A 13898-nucleotide genomic window follows, 5' to 3' on the forward strand; every position below is an offset into this window, starting at 1 on the left:
AACACTAAATTCATATTGATTTATTTTTATTGTGCATAAAAACATAATATAAAATTTCAATCTTAACGATTTCCAAGGGTATAGTTTAGTACTGTTAAGTACATTTACATTGTATGCAACTACTTGCCAGCACTTTTTTACCTTTCACAATTGAAACTCTCAATTGTGAAACTTTCACAATTGAAACCCTGAGACAATAACTCCCCTCTCTATACCTCTCCCGTGCCTTCATAATCCACCATCTTACTTTATGATGCTATGAATTTGACTGCTTCAGATACTTTACTTAGGTGGAATCATGCATTATTTGTCTTTTGGTGATGGGCTTCACTTTGCATAATATTCTCCAGGTTTATCCATGTTGCATCATGTGGTAGGATTTCTTTCCTTTCTAAGGCTGAATTATATTCCATTGTTTGTAGTACATACCACATTTTATTTATCTGTTCATTCACCAATGGATGCTTGGGTGGTTTCTTAAATTTTTTGAAATATTTACAAAAATAATATTTTATAATATGTACTGCTCTACATTTTGCTTTTTGATATTAAATACGTAGAAGAATTTTTTAAATTAAAATTTTTATTTTAGAGAGTGCAAGCACAGGAGAGGCAGAGGGAGAAGGAAATTTTTTTTAATTTTTATTAAAAAATTTTTTAATGTTTATTTATTTGGGGGGGGCAGAGCGTGAGTGGGGGAGGGGAAGAAAGACAGGAGAGAGAGAATCCCAGGCAGGCTCCATGCTGTCAGCATGGAGCCCAATGTGGGGCTCAAACTCATGAAACCATGAGATCATGACCTGAGCCTGTATCAAGAGTCAGACACTTAACTGAGCTACCCAGGAGCCCCTGTAGGAGAAAAATTTACTTCATCAGGACTGTATATATTATCAATAATTAAAGATTTGCAAAATATATATGTGTCATTGTCAATGTGGACATTTCAGGACACTGGCAATCAAGAAGAGCTTGGTTCAGGACGCCTGTGTGGCTTAGTTGGTTGACTGTCCTACTCTTGATTTCAGCTCAGGTCATGATCTTGGGGCCATGAGTTCAAGCCCCATGTCAGGCTCTGTGCTGGGCATGGAGCCTGCTTAGAATTCTCTTTCTCCCTCTCTCTCTGCCCCTCCACTGCTCATGCATGGGTGTGCCTGCTCTCTCTTAAAATAAATAAATAAAAAAAAAAAGAAGAAGAAGATCATGTTTCAACCAAGTGGACAGTCCTGGGTACTCAGCATTCTTAATAAGGATTTTCCCAGTTTGTGATGTGGGTTGAATTTGTATAGCTAGTAATTAGGATCATGATGGAAAGGAGACTCTTTTCATCCATACTTCCAATAAGACGTCCAATAAGACGTACTTCATTTGGGAGCATTGTGAAGTGGAAAGAACCGAATTCAAACCACATCTCAGCCGCTTGGTTTATATATATAGTGGGAAGATACCTTCGTTCCCCAAGCATTAATTTTTTCATATTAAAAAAAGTGGGGCAGAACCTACTCAATTCACTTTTTCGGCTTTGTGAGGTGGAGTTTGTGAACATATGTTAAAAAATATATTTGGTAAATAGTAAATTTCTCTTACAGTAAGTTATCCAGTAGATATTCCCCCCAAATATAATGTGCCTCTTTCTCAACAAAGTATTTATTGAGCTAGAATATACATACAGTGAAGTACACATATTTAACTTTTGCAGTGTGATGCATTTGGACCTGCTCATTTACCTATGAAATCTGGATACTGAATGCTTCCATAAACCCACAGAATTTCCTTGTGCCTCTTTGCAGTTCATCTCTTCCTTTACCTCTGCCTTGTGGTAACCATCGGATTACTTTTTATCATTGTAGGTTAGTTTGCTTTTTTTTGAGTTTTAAATAAATGTAATCTGGTATATTCTCAATTTTGTCAAGCTCCTTTTACTCCACATAATCTTGAGATTTGTTCATGTTGTGTGTATGAGTACTTATTTCTTTGTATTACTGAGTATTCTTTCATTATATGGCTGTGAAACATTTTGTTTATCCATTCACCTGTTGATACACCTTTGGGATGTTTCTAGCTTTTTTTTTTTTACTTTTTTTTTCGTTTTTATTATGCACTACATCAATACACTGCATAACCTTCTAGAAGGGGTAGATGAGCATTACTGAGTTATTTTTCATTAGCCAGGAAAATACTTCCTTAATCGATATTCTCCAAACACTTTGACCCGTAGTAACAATTAAGTCCAGAGACACACACCTCTTTCCATCAAACTCCAGTGATATGAATAATGGACAACCCTCTTTTCTTTGCCCCCATTAGTGAACCTATGGATGTGTGCAGTGGCGTTACTGGGGATGATCAAGCACGTGGCCATGATGCTGATCCCGGGCAGAATCTCGAACCTCATCGCACCACAATTGCTAAGGCCAGACCCTTCCTTCCTGGTCCCCTTCAGGTAGGGATGTTTGTAGTTTTGAGGTATTCTGGATAAGGGTGTTAGGATCATTCATGCACAAGTCTTTGGATATAAGTTTTCACTCTTCTTGGGTAAATACCCGGGAGTGGAGTAGATGGGTCATATGGTAGACATTTAATATTTTGTGAAACTTCTAAACTATGTTCCAAAGCATTTGTAGTATATATATTTCCACTAGCAGTGTATTTAAGTTTCAGTTGTTCCACATCTTCTTAATTTTAATGTTGCTGTTCTTTTTATCTTTAGACATTACAGTGGACATTCAGTGTTCTCATTGTGATTTTAATTTACATCTTCCTAATGACTAATGGCATGGAGCATTTGTTCATGTGTTTATTGGGCATTTACGTATCTTCTTTATGGAGTGGCTTTTCAAATATCTTGCCCATTTTTCTATTGGATATTTTTAAAATTTTTGTTTATTTTGAGAGAGAGAGAGGAAGCGTGAGCAGGGGAGAGGCAGAAAGGGAAAGAGAGACTGCCAAGCAGGCTCTACACTGTCAGTGCAGAGCCTGATGTGGAGCTTGATCTCACAAATGAGATCAGGACCTGATATGAAATCCAGAGTCAGACGCTCAATCGACTGAGCCACCCAGGCACCCCTGGACTGTTTCTCATTGTACTATTGACTTATAAGCATTTTTAAATATAGTCTGGAAAAATTGATTTGGCTGGTATATGAGTTGCAAATATTTTTTGCCTATGGCTTGCTTTTTAAAATAGACTTTTCGTTTATTTTTGAAGAGATATTGCCTATACTCAGTACTAAAGACAAAAGGCAGCGTGTATGTACAGTGCAAAATAAGTTCTCTCCTTCTCCTGTCTCTTGGTTTCCATATTGGTCTATACTTCCAGAAATTGCCAGAGAAGTCACTGCAGATGGATGAGGGCCATCAAGAGGGAAAGTTGGATCTTGTACAATGGGACTGCATAGAGGGGTATGGAAACCTAAGCTGAAATATGCAGGACATCCACTGCAGGATTCCCATGGGTTGTAGAAAGAGTCCCAATTAGCAATCTAAACTGGTTTTAGAGGCAACTGGAGCTTCAACTGTTGGGTAAAAGGAACAACAGAAGAGATGACCCATTGAAACAACCTAGGAAACATGGTCTACTTTAGCTAGTGCCTGTCCCAAGACTTAGACCCCAAAAGCACTAATTGAGTCAGGTAAGAATGATCCTATCTCTTAATTCTCCCACTCCTGCCTTGGAGCTTCCAAAATAAGGAAGCTGGGGAGAGGATGATCAGGGAGAGAAAAGACTAACTGGCAAAAGGGACTTCTACTTCACAACTGCCTACCCTGAGCCAGAAGGAAAGATTTAATTTAGGTAAAGTTAGGATTTTTCATTATTACAGGGAAAGCAGAATGATGGAGTTTTCTCAAAAAATTAAAAACCATATGATCCAGCAATTTCACTTCTGGCTATTCATTTGAAGGAAACAAAATCACTATCATGAAGAGGTAGGTTCATTCCATGGTTATTTATGAAATCACTACTGTGAAGAGATATGTTCATTCCAGTGTTATTTACAATAGCCAAGAAGTGGAAACAACCTAAATGTCCATCAATGGATGAATGGGTAATGAAAATGTGGTATATACACAATGGAATATTATTCAACCATAAAAGGAAGGAAATTCTGCCATTTGTGACAACACGGATGGATCTTGAAGGCATTATGCTAAGTGAAATATGTCCAGCAAAGACAAATATTGTATGATCTCACTTACAAGTAGAATCTAAAAAGAACAAACTCCTAGAAATAGAGAACAAATTTGTGGTTGCCAGAGGCAAGGAGTTAGGGGTGAGGGAATTGGGTCATGATGGTCAACAGGTATAATCTTACAGTTATAAAATAAATAAGTCCTGGGAATATAATGACAAGCATGATGACTATAGTTAGCAATATTGTGCTAACAGAGTAGATCTTAAAGATTCTCACCATAAGAATAAAAATTTTTAACTGTGTGATGTGATGGGTGTTAACTTACTACCGCAATTATTTTGCAATATATTCAAATAAATCATTATGTTGCACACTTTAAACTTCTACAATGTTATAGATCAATTATATCTCAATAAAATTAGAAAAAGTAAAACTGATTATTTTTCTTTTTCATTGTATGTAAATTATTTAACTGTAATAGAATTATTGAAAAGCCTCAGTGGTTAAGTGTGCTTCTTTAAAAAATTTTTTAATGTTTATTTATTTTTGAAAGAACACAAGGGGGGGAGGAGAAGAGAGAGAGGGAAACGCAGAATCTGAAGCAAGCTCCAGACTCTGAGCTGTCAGCACAGAGCCCGATGCGGGGCTTGAAACCAACAGACCATGAGATCATGACCTGAGCTGAAGTGGGTCACCCAACCGACTGAGCCACCCAGGCACCCCCAGTGTGCTTCTTTTAAAAGATGGTGAATACCGTATATATTTTGGTAGAGCCAAATGTAATACTAGTGATGCTAATAGGAAAATTTGTAAGTTATTTGCTTGAGGTCTATTTCTATTCTGGTTGTAATCAAATGTGGGTGAAGATTCGGTCTCTTTTGGTCTTTTTTGTTGTTGTTGAGATATAATTGCCACTTGTCCAGACATAGTGTGGAACCCTAATCAGGTACCAGGTGCATATTATGTATCTGTACATTTCCTTTAAACATGTTGAAAGCCTAGTTTGTCATGACCCACTGCCTTGGGATTATGTAATAACATTCCTGATCAGTAACTATGTGAATATTTGTATAGTTTAGTTCTCAGAGTTTGTCCAGGGTGTTATTGCCATGGTTACAGAGATAAGGAAGAACTGAATAAAATTGACCTCCTACATTAACTCCTCATATAGGTTTTATAGGCTTTATAGTGTGTGTGTGTGTGTGTGTGTGCGCGCGTGTGTGTAGAGGGAGGGAGAAAGAGAGCAATATTATACCTGCCAGTAGTTTGTACAGTTTGTATGCTCTTTCTAGTTTTTGAAATGGTTACTTCTGTAACTATGGTTAATCTTCTTAATCCTCCAGTTAAAAAAAAATGATGTCTTTTGACTCTGTATGAGTGAAAGCAAAATAAATCTACTTTATTTTACTACTCCTTCCATTTCCTCCCTCTCCCCATTTAGTTGGTTATATTATTTTCTTAGTTTATTTGTTTATTTGCTTAGCTTTATTCTTTTAAATATGCCTGTCGGTCTGACTTATCTGCCCTAAAGGATGTCCTTTGATGCCCAGCTTTAAAATAAGAAGAAATCCATAAACTGGTATTAACACCCACCTTCTATCTCCCTGCCTATTTTTATTTTTTCTTAGTTATATAGTTTTGTATATACTCTTAAATAATTTTTTGTTGTGAATTTTTATTTATAAGATTTATATTCTACTCTGTAACCTTAATTTCCAAGGTTATTTTAACTATTAGTCTGTAGTTAGATGGTTTCTGTGCTTAGCGCTAAACCTCTTGCCAGGATTCTCCATCCATCTTTTGAGTAAGTAGGCTGACGTTTGTCCTCCAGCAGTTTTTTCAGGATGTGCTCATTGGAGTGATATCCCCAAATTCTTATATGATCCAAAACATTTGTTGCTTTTCTTCATGAAAGACTATGTAGAGGATATGGCTTACATGTTTCTTTTTCTGAAGATTTTGTGGACAGACATTGCTTCACTTTTTTCTAGTATTGAAGGTTACACTGGAGACCTTGGAGGCCAGCCTGATAAATTCCCTTATTGATGACTTTATCTTTTTTTCTGGATGCCCAAGGACTCTTTATTATTGAAATGTAGTCATTTGATGAAGTTATGTTTTAATGTTAATTGTTCTGTATCAATTTTTCTAGGGTTGTCGTATGTTTGCTCTTTTTTAATGTATACATTGGAGTTTTGGGTTTATTTCTGGGAAGACTTAAATATTTTCTAATTCATGTTTTGGTATATTCTTTGTCTCTGTATTTTTGTATTGGATCTCCTTTGTCTATTTATCTTTCATACCCATTGTGTCATTTCGAATCCTGTTAAAGTCTTTGTTCATTTCCATTTAAAAAATACCTTTGCAAAATCCTTTATACCATAGATTTCTTACTGATTTTGATTCTTGTGTTCTTTAGAATAGTGTTTTACTTTTTTCTTCAATTTTTTTTTGTTTACCAAATAAGCAGTTTTAGTGTTACCTATATTAGCTACTATATTAAAACCATTCTCTAAAATAACTTGGTTTATCAATTTCTTATTGAGGGAATATTTCTTCCTAACCTCCACTCATCTTTAAAATTTTAGTCTAGGGGTGCCTGGGTGGCTCAGTCGGTTAAGCAGCCAACTTCAGCTCAGGTCATGATCTCACAGTTTGTGGGTTTGAGCCGCGCATCGGGCTCTGTGCTGACAGTTCAGAGCCTGGAGCTTGCTTCCGATTCTGTGTCTCCCTCTCTCTCTGCCCCTCCCCAGTTTGCACGCTGTCTCTGTCTCTCTCAAAAATAAAATAAAACACTTTAAAAACAATTTTTAAAAAAATTTTAATCTAGATATCATTTCTTCCAGGAAACTTTCTCTGATCTTTACAACCCCAACCTCCCATTCAGCTCTTATAGCCTTCAGTGCTTTCCTAATTATACCACTTCACATACAGTTTTGAACATTCTTGTTTGTTTTCTCTGCAAGATAAACTTTACGCTTTTGGGAAGTCAGGGACTGTGTTTATTGTTCTTGTTCAGCGATGCTTCCCCTGCATCTGGCCTCTAATGATCCTGCCATTTCTGTCTTAAATTGTCTGAAAGGGCTTCAAGATGAAGCTCCCCAGAAAGAAGACAATCCTGTGAGTTGTCAGTTATGAACATGCATTGAATCCTTAGGATAGTGCAAAAAACAGTTTTGTACTTTTTCCAGTTGTTCAACCAAACGGTTCTAAGTGAAATGAATGCTCCAAGAGTCCATTCTTTCCCTAATGACCCTCCAGCTTCCATTTCCATTGCTTTTTCTCTTCCCCACAGTTCTGGCGCTCTCTCTCTCTCTCTCTCTCTCTCTCTCTCTCTCTAGCAATCAATGCCTTGGACTTTAATTTGGGACTTTTTTCTAAGGAAGACTGGAGATGGCTTCTCTGAACAGTTGATTACTTAAAGTTGGGAACAGGCTTAAATCTTTTCACTTACTTCCGAGTGCCGCATCTCTATGACAGATATTTTTCTTGTTAATATTGCTTGCTTGTTATTTTTCTAAAATTGCCAATCACAACAAAAGATGACAATAAGAATGAAGGTGGGGGGGTAAGGGGTGAGGAATTCTGCTCTGCCAGTTCTAGGAGGTGCTCAGTAAATATTTCTTGAGTGAAAGAATGAGTAGTATGGTAGTGAGGATGCGCTGCCTTTTTTTTCTGTGCGTGTACGTGTGCATGTACTTGTGCACACACATTTCAAGTACTCTTCAACATGTACACAGTATATTAGAAATAGCCTAAATGTTTTATACGTTAAAACTTGAAATGTAAAGAAAGGCATTTTAAGTGGGGCTTCCGACCATCCAGTTACCACCTCACAGGTGTGAACTGACTCTGAAAATGATCTTCCACCCTTGCCTCAGGGTCTCCAAACCACACCATCCTTTGGGCTGAGGCCTCAGAGCATTTGAATTATGGCCCAGAATTTGATGCAAATCTTTTCACATGTGGGTTTGGGGGAGTGGGATGCTCTTGAATTCCTTTAGGTGGTTCATTACCTGGGATACTGTCTTATTCAGTAGGGTCCCTTGAGCTAGAGAAGGAAAATATCTAGAGGGTGAGGTTCACCTGAAGGTGGGAATTGGGGTGTTTTACCAGCACAAGAATGGTGGGTGGTCCTGGCTACATAATTCTGTGAAGTTCTCTCTTGGCTTGATGTAGCTACCTAATCTCTGTCCATTTTTAATAGTTTTGGCATCTTATAATTCTACCTTTCTTGTACTCTTTTTGTATCATCACCTGTTTGCCCCTTTCAGTTATGGGATAGCTTTCTGAGTCGCTTTGTTGTTTTTGAGCCATCCCGTGGGAAGTAGGGAAACAAAACCAAAAGGAAGTAGGTAGCGTTTGGTGTGTGAAGCTCTCCTCACCAGCCCCAGGGACACCTGAATTGAAGCCAAACAAGTAACCGTTCTTCTGACTCACATCAGGACCTGTGCGCAATCCCTAATCTGCAGCTCTATCCATCTTGTGTTCGGTCTCTCCTGTTTCAGTGTCTCTCCAAGGACTTGTTGCAGGGACAGCTTTGTGTGGGGGATGGTGAGGAGATGCATCGCTCCTTCCTTACCCTCTCGAGCTCTGCGCTGGAGAGCCTGCTGCCGTTGTTCGCCCAAGTTGTTGCAAATGGAGTGCCTTCTTCCTAGCTTCTCTAAACCCCACTGTTTTGTTGTTGTTGTTTTGTTTTGTTTTTAAGATTTAGCTCAAATCCTGCCATCTCTGTGAAGCCTTCTGTGATTTCCCACAAGTGGTCTACTTGTTTTGATCTCTTGACCTGACTGACTGGATTTGAATCCAAACTTCTTCATTATAAGGAGTGTGACTTTGGACACGTTACTTAACCTCTCTGTGCCTCAGTTTCCTCCCCTGTCCAGTGAGAATGATAATTGTGTCTACTTCATCAAGTTGGCTGTTGTGAGGATTAAATAGGTATACATATTTAATACACTGAATGGTGCTTGGTACCAAGAATAGTTCCTGCTCAGTAATTATTAGATATTTTTCTTATTATGTGCAGTGTGGCTTACAGCGTGCACTTATTTTTTTTTATTTGGGTTTTTATGCCTGCATTTTATCTCCTTAAGTGAACTTGGGGTAATGTAACAGTGGAAAAAAGTATGGATTCTGGATGCAGAATGCCTGAGTTCGAGTCCTAACTCTGCTTTCTGATCTTGTAGACGTTACTTAACCTGTGTGAGTACTGGTTTTACTGTTGTATAATGGGGATGATCACACCAACCTACTGCAGAGTCTTTGTGAGGATTAGATAGTGCATAGAGGGAACCAGATACAGTAGATGCTCCTAAATGGAAATGCTATTGTTACACTTTTTAGTATTCTTTGTTCCTAGGCCCAGATTAAGCTCTCATTACATGTTTGCTAGATGGTCTGGAAGAAAAATATTCTGCTTTGTCAGGCATCTGTCTTTTGCATTATTCACAAACAGAGTGAGCAGAAAACGAGAACTGCATCTTTGAGCCCTTAAAGTTAACTCCAGGGTCAGTATTTTCTCTATCACGTTGTCTCTTTTTGTTATGTTAGGCCTAGTCATGATGATGATGATGGTGATGATGATGATGAAGAAGAAGAAAGAAAGAAAGAAAGAAAGAAAGAAAGAAAGAATAAACAGAAGGAAGAAGAAGAGTAGCTACCATGTGTATTTTCTAACTATTTGCAGTGTATGTGCTAAATTCTTCATACAAATTATCCCTAGTTGTGTTTCTTGTCCTGCTACATTCTCTCCCTGACTGATATAAGCCATACTCTTGGCTTCAGATACAATCTATGTCCTGATGACTACTGCACTCCTATCATTATTCCAGACTTCTTTTGAGCTCTAGACCCATCTATGTAACAAAAACTTGACATTGGCATTTGGATATTCCAGAGGCAACTGAAACCAACAGTTTTCAAAACCTGACTGTCTCTATGGTTTTCCCCATATCAATCCCATTCTGGTTTTCTTCTACGTATCCTGTCAACATGCATGGTGCCTGCCCACCTAACGATTCCCTTGCACTTCACATTCAGAACCTTGGCAAATTCTGATAGTTCTTCTTCTGAAACATATATTAAATCTATTTCTTTCCTTCTTCAATAACACTGCCATAGTGGAAGCCATCATTATTTTTGTGTGTGTGTGAATTATAATAGCTTCCTCACTGGGGTCACCTCTTCCATACTTGACACCCTCCAATCTGTGTCTTCACCTTGCTCAGGTATTTCCTTTCTACTTTTTACATTGAAGTATGATGTACATACAGTGCTATGTACAAGGTGCACTAATATTAAGTGCTAGATGAACTTTTCCATACATAGATACTCCTGTAACTATCCCCCAAATCAAGATGTGGACTATTTCCAGCACCCCTGAAGGCTTCTTTGAGTGCCCTCTCAGTGGTAACTTCTATTCAGCAGTCGTATTTTTAGAAGTGATTATTTGGAGGGGAAGAAAAAATAAAACAAATATTTAACTCTAGTTAATGATAGCCATGTTAAAGTATTTAGCGGGAAGTATATTGATGACTGCAACTTCTTCTGAAATGCATATGAAAAGAAGATTGGCTGGGTGCATAGGGAGCCTAAACGGATACATATATCATGGAGCTAATGCCAATCAGAGGCTCTTAGTGGTAGGATTCAGGTGTTCACTGTAACATTCTTTAAAACTTCTGTATGTTTGAAAATTCTTATTCTAAAATGCTGGAAAAAGGGGATCTTTGGAAAAACACAAAATGATCTTGTATTACTGAAAACTCTTCGGTGACTTCCAATTGTACTTGATATAAAATATAAAATCTTCAATATGTCCCCAAAAGCTCAACATTGCTTCTCCTGGACTTTGCACTTTCTTCCTTCTCCACTCCATCCCCCCTCACTGTGATCAAGCCATGCTTGCCTTTTTTCCATTTCCACTTGTATTCAATGTTGAGTGAGTGAATAGAAATTTTAATAGACAAGCAGCACCCAACAATAAGGTAGCCTGGGGAAGGGATACTTTTTCAGAAAGACAGTAATATTGGCACAAAAACAGATACTCAGGGGCACCTGGGTGGTTCAGTTGAATAAGCATCTGTCCTCGGCTCAGGTCACGATCTCATGGTTTGTGGGTTCGAGCCCCACGTCAGGCTCTGTGCTGGCAGCTCAGAACCTGGAGCCCACTTCGGATTCTGTGTCTCCCTCTCTGTCTCTCTGTCCCTCTCCTGCTCGTACTCTGTCTCTCTCTCTCTCAAAAATAAATAAACATTTAAAAAATTTTAAAAAGACAGAAAAAAACAAGTAATGTTTAAAAAAACCCCAAAAAACCAGACACTGAGATCAGTGGAACAGAATAGAGAACCCAGAAATGGACCCACAAATATATGGCCAACTAATCTTTGACAAAGCAGGAAAGAATATCCGATGGAATAAAGACAGTCTCTTGAGCAAGTGGTGCTGGGAAAACTGGACAGCAACATGCAGAAAAATGAACCTGGACTTTCTTACACCATACACAAAAATAAACTCAAAATGGATGAAAGACCTCAATGTAAGACAGAAAGCCATCAAAATCCTTGAGGAGAAAGCAGGCAAAAACCTCTTTGAGCTTGGCCACAGCAACTTCTTATTCAACACGTCTTCCGAGACAAAGGAAACAAAAACAAAAATGACCTACTGGGACCTCATCAAAATAAAAAGCTTCTGCACAGTGAAGGAAACAATCAGCACAACTAAAAGGCAACCAACAGAATGGGAGAAGATATTTGCAAATGACATATCAGATAAAGGGTTAGTATCCAAAATCTATAAAGAACTTATCAAACTCAAAATCCAAAAACAAATGATCCAGTGAAGAAATGGGCAAAAGACATGAATAGACACTTCTCCAGAGAAGACATCCAGAAGGCCAACCGACACATGAAAAAATGCTCCACATCACTCATCATCAGGGAGATATAAATCAAAACCACAATGAGATACCACCTCACACCTGTCAGAATGGCTAACATTAACAACTCAGGCAACAATAGATGTTGGCGAGGATGTGGAGAAAGAGATCTCTTTTGCATTGTTGGTGGGAATGCAAGCTGGTGCAGCCACTCTGGAAAACAGTATGGAGGGTCCTCAAAAAATTAAAAATAGAACTACCCTACGAGCCAGCAATTGCACTACTAGGCACTTATCCATGGGATACAGGTGTGCTGTTTCGAAGGGGCACATGCACCCCCATGTTTATAGCAGCACTATCGACAATAGCCAAAGTATGGAAAGAGCCCAAATGTCCATCAATGGATGAATGGATAAAGAAGATGTGGTATATATGTATGTGTGTGTGTGTGTGTGTGTATGTACATGTATATATATATACACACACACACATACACAATGGAGTACATACATATATATACATATACATATATATGTATACATACACAATGGAGTATTACTTGGCAATCCAAAAGAATGAAATCTTGCCATTTGCAACTATGTGGATGGAACTAGAGGGTATTATGCTAAGTGAAATTAGTCCGAGAAAGACAAATATCATATGACTTCACTCATATGAGGACTTTAAGATACAAAACATGAACATAAGGGAAGCAAAAATAATATAAAAACAGGGAGGGGGACAAAACATAAGAGACTCTTAAATATGGAGAACAGAGAGTTATTGGAGGGATTGTGGCAGGGGAGATGGGCTAAATGGGTAAGGGACATTAAGGAATCTACTCCTGAAGTCATTTTTGGACTATATGCTAACTAATTTGGATGTAAATTAAAAAAATTAAATTAAAAATGAAATAAAATAAAATGAAAAAAAAAAGACTTTGTTCCGACCCTGCCTCCTCTGTGAAGTATGCCCTGCTGCCCATCCACAGGAAGTGATCTTTCCCTCCCATAAACTGCCAGGACATTGAACTGAAAAAAGAAAGAAGAAATACAGTAGTATTCTTTGTGTTAAAGGTGGGCCAGAGGCCTAGTTTCTAGTTTTTAATAACATTCAACCACCAATTGCTATTGCCCTTCTGTAAGCATGAAGTCAGTTTATCGATCGGAGGGGACACTATCATCTCCCCCTTGTGATTGTAAGTTCCACGGAGGCAGAAAAAGCTTTTTTGTCTGATGTATGGGCAGCACCTAGCACAATCTCAGAGAGCCATAAAATAGACATTCCATAAACATTTGTTGAATGAAACAATGATATCATTAAATTGGTATAGCAGCTTTCTGGGGCATCCATTTGACTCCTATTTTGAGATAAGGGAACTTAAGCTCATGAAGGTGAAATAACTTACTCAAGCCTACACAGTTAGTAGTAGAAGCTCTAGGATTCAGTACCAGGTTGGTCTGGCTTCAAAGCCCAGTGTCCTCTGTGCTTTCCTGGCTTCCCTAATGCAATCCTTATACTCTTTTGGGGAAGTTGCCCTGAGAGTGCAAAGGGCAGGTCCTCAGAGGGCAAAGGAGAGAGGAAAGGGTGGCTATTTAGGCATCACAGAAGTGCTGGATATTTGTCTACTGTGGTGATTTCCTCTCATAAACTCCTTTCTAGTGGTTGCTGGAAGCTGCAATTTGGAACCAACACCTGGAAGTGAGCAGCGCCCCTGCTGAGCCAGCACTCCTCCCTAAATTGGTGATTCATTTTGGTTAATCACCTTAGTTATACTCATTAGTTTCCTTTTCATTAAGCAAAATGTAATAACTGCCATTTTAGCTGATGTGGGGTTAGGGTTGAATAAAACTCTACAATGAGAAAATTGCCAGCATAAATGAAAAAAA

General features: G+C 38.3%; 1 pseudogene; it reads right to left on the reverse strand.

Annotated features, from left to right (window-relative positions):
• Window positions 1–2181: 2181 nt before the first annotated feature.
• Window positions 2182–2473, reverse strand: LOC115507804 (annotated as a pseudogene).
• Between the last annotated feature and the right edge of the window lie 11425 nt (window positions 2474–13898).

This window comes from Lynx canadensis, chromosome X (assembly GCF_007474595.2).
Source record: "Lynx canadensis isolate LIC74 chromosome X, mLynCan4.pri.v2, whole genome shotgun sequence".
NCBI lineage: Eukaryota > Metazoa > Chordata > Mammalia > Carnivora > Felidae > Lynx > Lynx canadensis.